The sequence below is a fragment of the Arachis ipaensis genome, chromosome B04 (genome assembly GCF_000816755.2).
Source record: "Arachis ipaensis cultivar K30076 chromosome B04, Araip1.1, whole genome shotgun sequence".
NCBI lineage: Eukaryota > Viridiplantae > Streptophyta > Magnoliopsida > Fabales > Fabaceae > Arachis > Arachis ipaensis.
This window is the reverse complement of record NC_029788.2, coordinates 111,840,879-111,848,483: the sequence shown is the minus strand read 5'-3', so window position 1 is coordinate 111,848,483 and position 7,605 is coordinate 111,840,879.

Below are 7,605 nucleotides of genomic sequence, written 5' to 3'. Positions count from 1 at the left end.
AACCTACTCCCTTCACGAACCTACTCAAGGTGCCACAGACAAGGCAGATCTTCCGAATTAGAAAGTGTTGCTTCTCTGACACTTGCCTTACGCCACAGAGTCCTCACTTACCCACAGTCAACAGAATTTCATGTCACGTATCCAAATTTGTCCAAGTACTCTATTGGAATCCGCAATGCAATCTCTAGCTTTGGTTCAACGCTATCCGGGACAGGGCTCGTACGGGACCCAGGTAGAACAAGGGTGATTGTCACGAGTCACCCTCAATTCATAAGATGAAGAACGAGGTTGCATAAGAGAATAGAATCAGACATATTGAGATAGAACAGTAATATTATTATTCCATGAAACTCAACAGAGCTCCTAACCTTAACCTTAGGAGGTTAGTGACTCATACTGTACAAAAAATAGTAATGAAAAGGTTTGAATGGGGGAGGAAGAAGATCCTAAACAAGGGTGATCTTCTCCTATATATATATTAATCTACTAACTAAGAATTACTGAAATAAGATAAACTAGTCTTGTAGTGCAAAAATTCACTTTCCGGGCCCACTTGGTGAGTGTTTGGGCTGAGCCAATGGTGTCTCTACATGCTAGGACTCCTTAGGGGCGTTGAACGCTGGCTTGGGACTCCCTTTTGAGCATCAGACGCCAGCTGCTCCCCTGTGGGTGTTGGACGCCAAGAATGGGGCAGGTAGCTGGCGTTGAACGCCAGTTTTGGACCTTTATTTCTAAAGCAAGGTATGAACTATTATATATTCCTGGAAAGCTCTGGATGTTAGCTTTCTATAGCCGTTAAGAGAGCACCATTTGGACTTTTGTAGCTCCAGAAATGATCCTTTGAGTGAACGGAGGTCAGATCCTGACAGCATCTGCAGTGCTTTTTCTGTCTCTGAATCAGACTTTTGCTCAAACTCCTCAATTTCAGCCAGAAAATACCTGAAATCACCATAAAACACACAAACTCAAAGTAGAATCCAAAAATGTGAATTTAGCACTAAAACCTATGAAAACATAATAAAATTTAAACAAAACATAATGAAAATTATATAAAAATGATGTCAAAAAGCGTATAAAATATCTGCTTATCAGCTCTCTACCCTTAACAATCGCATTCGTTTTTTTGAATAATTATTCATGCGATCTAAGTAAAAAATAGTTATTTACTAACATAATATTATGTGATTGAATGCACATATAAAATTTTTTTATACTAACAATAGATCAAAATTAAATTTATAAAAATTATAATGAAGAACTCATTGTTATAGATTACATTTTTGGACATTTTGTGCATATTTCAAATGAGTGCTCTTATTCAGTTTCATTAGTAATGACTAATTAGTTCCAAATATTGCTAGCTATAGATATGGTCATATGGATGTGATTCTAGTGAAATATTTCTGCTATTTGCATAGAAAAGTAGTAGTTTATGAAATGATAATCAGTTTGCCTTGATTAATTAATGACATTTGATTTTTATTATAGTAAATTTGACTAAACTCACACTTGAGTTTTATTATAAAAAAAATTGATTAAATTAACCATTAACAAGTAATTAGGATGTTCCAATAAGTTACATAGGCTTAAATAGCAGACAACTAAACAATAAAACAATATAGGAGTTAGTTACCAAAATTATGCATAAAAAGCAAGGTTTTGAAAATCGAATTGGTTATCGAACTGCTTTAGTTATCGATTCATTGATTCACTAGTCCAATTGGTTCAATTACGATCTAACCAATAAAATTATTTTATAATAAATTTATATATCAAATTTGGGGACCTTTCTGTTCCTGTTTATGAAAGCAACCATACACATATTTATAGGAGGGAGAATTAGAACATGATGATGATGATAATGATGAAGCAATTATTAAATCTCTGGGTAGCTAGCTACGATATCCATGAGTATCCATGTAGCAAACCTAACAATTCTTACAAAGCACAATATACAACAACAACTTCTCTATGAAACTCATGACAAGATACTACTACAAAATTTTTGCTATTGTTATATCTCAGATTCTCAAATGAATTCTATTTTGTGATATATCATTATCAAATTTCAGCTCCCTCAAATTTTTTAATGAAGTGACTCATTCAACTAATATATATTAAATGAGTGAAATATAGATAATCAATGATCAATTCAATTTTGTTCAAAAGACAGTAACATTTCTTTAGATAAAACAAGTGTTACTACCAAGAAGTACATTATATAATCATCCATCAAGATCAAATTCACAAACATAAAGGTTAACCATCGCCACACTTGATAGATAACCTTAAAACAATATAATATAATCATGGGTAAAGTACTATTTTGGTTCTCTCAAATCTTAATTTAGTCTCTAACGTTTCAAACGTGCTATTTCTGACCTAAAAAATTTTAAACAGGTTCAATGTGATCCTATCGTTAAATTTGACACTAATAGCTAATGGAATGAATTATATGGACGTTAATATCGTTACTAGTTAAGTCATATCTTCTTTCATGTGTTGGAAGAACAAAACTAAAACCTTCTTGTAACATTTCTCCTTAATTTTCTTTTTGTACAAAACTTCAAATCCTAACAATCAATTATCAATACTTCAAAATCAAAGGAAAAACTTTTATATTAGTGATTGTCGGTGGATTAATTTTACTTAAATACAGAAATCGAATACTATTGACTCTTCATTATGTGAATTATTGGTGTTAAAATTTAATGGTCGGACAATATTGAACCCACTTAAAACTTTTTTGGAATATAAATAGGACATTTGAAAGTTTTTAAAACTGAAAAATAGAACATTTGAAAAGTTAGGGGACCAAATTAGGATTTGACCCAAACGTTGGGATCAAAATAATACTTTACCCTAAAATCATTTCAACACAAAGTTCAATTGCAGTTATTTTCAACAATTTCCAACAATCATAGATAGAACCCATATAGGTCAATTATTTTCTACCAAGTTTCAAAATGTCATGATTTTTAACAAAGAGTAACAAACTATTCTAAAGATTAACAAGAATTATCAAGACTTCAGCACAATTTTTGCATAAATTTTTTTAACGTAGCACAAAACAAAACAACAAAACAGAGTACAGTACAACAGAACTAATCATTCAACAATTCAATTTGAATAGCACTAACATAAATGATGCCAAACTGTTACGTAGTGTGCCTGTTGCAACATTCACCAAGCATTCTGCCTTGTATTTTATTAAAGAGTCCAAATTATTATGAAGTTAAGCATATTAGGAAAAAAAAAAACAACTTTGACGAGCCAATAACAAAATCATGAAATTTGAACAAAATCAAATATTCATACCAAAACTATAATAAGCAAAATCAATGCTCAATATTACTAAATATTCATACCCAGGGACGGACATAAGGGGGGGCGAGTGGCGGCCTCGGCCCCCCCCCCAACTTTTTTTAATAGTAATAAGTTATTATGTATAATTTAATTTTTTTAAAAAATATTTAGTATTTAGTATAATATAAATAAAAGTTCAGTCTAATTTAAATATTAATAATTTTTAGTATCTAAAAAATAAGTAACAATATTAAAAAAATCTGAAAAAGATATTATTACTAATATTTTTTAATTAAATAAAATTTTTTAAATCTCATAAAGTGAATTCTTTTTCTTTTTGTGGCCTTTTTTTTATTCGTTTGGTATTAATTCTCTCTGTTTCAACTGCTACAATTAAGAGATCTTTGTCAACTATAAATATCGTGAAAAATAACTTAGAAACAAAATAAAAGATGAATTTTTTGCTAATTGTCTTTTAATTATATTGAAAAGAAAATTATTGAAAATTTTGACACGAATTCTATTATCAGTGAATTTTAAGTAAAAAGTATACACATATTTTTTTACTTTAAAATATATTCTCTATCCGTATATTTTTATAATACATCTTATATTATATAATTTTTTTACATAATTTTTAATATTATATACGTTATTGCCCCCCCCTCCATAATATTATTTCTGGATCCGTCCCTGTTCATATCAAAACCATAATCATAAAAATCAATGTCTAATCTTATTATTTATAAACACATTTAAAAAAATGGATACTCACAAATTTAGCATCATTTTGAAGTAGAACAAGAGTGAGGGAAGATGAAATCAGTGGCAGTATGATGGAAAGGCATGATAGAGGCAGAAGCTCTGGCGGCCCTCTTCGAAGTCAAACACGGCGGCAGCAGTGACTTCATCCTTCGCGTTGCCTCCTCCTGCGACCTCCACCCTTTCTTTTCCATTTGCAGTGCATTCTCTCTTTTTCTCTCTCTCGTCACTTAACGAATATGACGATGGACAGTGGCAAGATTGCAACGAAGCAGATAAAGACCAGGTGTAAAATCCCTACAATACCCTTACTCTCCTTTATCCCAAACCACGGCTGAAAATGAAAGGAGGAAAAAGAAAGAGGAAAATGTAGAGGGAGAAGAAAGAAATAAAGGGTGGGGAAGGAGGACGACGCTGGTTAGGGCCTCGCTGTCGTCATGGTGGCTGCAAGCGGTGGTTGCGCGTGGAGGACCATCGCGTCGTTAAGGGGAGCCCGAGGAGAGAGAAGAGAACGCGCAAAAGAGAGGCATGATGAACAGAGGAGGTTCCATCGCCGTCACTGCTGGAGCCCTAGCCGCGGCCGTTGAAGCCAACCTCACCGCCGTCGAACTACTGTGCCGCGGAGGAGGCTGAAGAGAGAGAGAGGGAGACTTCACGAAAGGGGAAGAAGAGTGTGACAGAGATCGTCGTCGGGAAGAGGGGTACCGGTTGTGTGAGCTATCGCTGCTGTTGCCGTTGCTGGGGAAGGAGGTCATTGTCGAGCTACGCGCCACCATCAGAGTCGTTCCTTGTTGGCGCCGCTGCTGGTAGTTGCCTCTGCTTCCGGTTTAAGCATCTTACTGGATTTTCTGTCGTTGTTGCGATTTCTGGAAAAATAAAACGCCATCAAAGTGCCTCTGTTCTGGTCTAGGCCATTTCCTTTAACTTGCCTCGTTTCCACTTTTTCTCTGCTACTATTGATGCTACCTTGTTTCCGTTTTATTCTGTTTCAGCCGCCATAACTGTGATTATTACAATGTTGTTGCTGCTGGATTAGTTGGAGTTGTTGCCACTGCCCGTTCTTTCAATCCATTCTATTCCAATCATCCTCACTCTTTAATTTGGCACTCCGGGTTTGGTCTTTTCGGTTCTTTAGAATCAAGTTGTGAGTAAGTTTTACATTTATAATTATCTGGCTTTACAGATAATTATTTTGATATATGCTACTTGAATTTGTGGCTATACTTACAAGTTACCAACAAAGGATTTGAATTTGATTTTAATAATGGATTTATTAGTACTAAATATTTATTTTTGTGAAATTCAAATTTTCAATCTGCACATGAGATTGTATACATGTTTGGTGAAGTTTTGTATTATTTTAGAATATTCGATTTTATTTGAATATATTTCTGGAACATTGAAATATTGTTGATACTCACTTATATACTCTGAATTTGTAAAGTATATTCGACATTCATATGATTGGAAATGATTTTGATGAGAAAGTATTATTTGATTTGATACTGTATATATTTGAAAGATCAAAGATTAGTTGTATTTGAAATTATATGTTTTGAATTGGTTTGGAAGGCTCGTATTAGAAAACCGTAGTTAACGGCGGTTATGACATTAATCTAGATGCATCTAGCTCAGACCTCAGTTAGCAGGGGCGTTGCTAGCCTAACGTGTAGGCCACACGTTGGATCTGTTATTCTGTACAGACACACTAGAGGAAAGGGCTACCCATAGGGGTGGAGCCGCCCATGTGTGGACTTTTGATTTACTTTCTATATGAGAACTCCCTTATTGATTCACTTATTATTATCAACTGCTATTTTCTAATTTAAATTACTTTGATAATAATGTTTATATGGTCTCATGTGGATTATAGATGTATTGTCTAGTCAATGAGTTGCAAAACTCACCCCTTTTTCTAAAAATATTTTTCAGGAACAAATACTTGACTATGTGACTTTCTAATCAAGAGCCACGATCTGCAATGAGTATTTATTTTTGTCGAGTTCCTAGATATATATGCTCCATATGTCATAGGCATAATACATCCATATTTATTTATTTTACCTTTTGTTAAGAATATGTAATTATTCATTTTCGAAACTGTAAATTTATTTAAGATATTTGTAATTTTCTTATTCAATTTATCTTTGAGTCGGTTAGGCTTGCTAGGGATTATTTTTCTAAGCGCTGGTCATGACTCGTTTTGGGCCATGACACCAGGACTGACGCTGAGTTTGAGGAATAAGCTGCAATTGTTGAATGAGGAAGAAGCGCGGACAACAAGACGAAGACGAGCGCGGCAGACGGTGGCACTCCTTGCGGCAGTGGTGGAGAAGCTAAGGTTTCTTTCAGTTTCCTATTGGTTCGGGGGAGAAGCTTTGTTCAATTCACTAAACCTTAGGTAGCGTTTGGTGGAGAGACAAAAACGGAAAGATAGAGACTGAGAGACAGAGACTAAAGCGTTTGTTTTGAGGTACTGAGACAGAGACTGAGAGACTGAGACTCAGTATCGTGTTTGTTGGTTCAGAGACTGGTACTAAAATTTCTGTCTCTGTCTCCAAAATTTCAGTATTTCAGTACCTCCAAAAAGTAGGGACACAGGGGACTAAAATTTTTAGAGATGGAGACTAAAACTTTAATGACATTTTATACCTAAAATACTCTCATTTCAATTAATTAATTCCAATTTTACTCTTTGTGCAAATTAAATTAGATTTTTATTCTTTCAATTCCTGTCTCCCATTTTGCACCAAACAGAATACTGAGATTTATTTCAATCTCCGTCTCTTAGTATCTGTCTCTCAGTCTCAGTCTTTCCGTCTCTGTCTCTCCACCAAACGCTACCTAAGAGACAAAGATTGAAATAAATCTCAGTATTCTGTTTGGTACAAAGTGGGAGACAGAAATTGAAACAAGAATGAAATTCTAATTTAATTTGTACAAAAGGTAAAATTGGAATTAATTAATTGAAATGAAGGTATTTTAGGTATAAAATGTTATTAAAGTTCCAGTCTCCATCTCTAAAAGTCTTAGTCTCATGTGTCCTCACTTTTTAGAGGTACTGAAATACTGAAATTTTGAAGACAGAGACAGAAATTTTAGTACCAGTCTCTGAACCAACAAACATGATACTGAGTTTCAGTCTTCCAGTTTCTATCTCAATACCTCAAAACAAACGCTACCTTAAGGCTTGAACTGAAGGGTGAAGAGAGGCACGCGTGATTCTTTAAATTTCAAAATGGCGTCGTTTTTATTAAACCGGCCAGGTCCTAGTTCAATAGTCCGCATGCAGTTTTTGTAATTGCGATTTTTCAATTTAGACCGAACTACAGAGACATTTAGTTCTCGGTTAAACCGATCCGGTCTAATTTTTAAAACCATAATATAAAAAGTGATGTTGTTGACCAATAAAATATCCATTAAATCAAGGGAATTGAATAAAATATCCACTAACACACAATATGAGTTTACTAGTCCTTGAGAAGAAAAATTGAATCAAGGTTGTTTCATCTTTTTTTTTTTTTTACATTTTTGTTA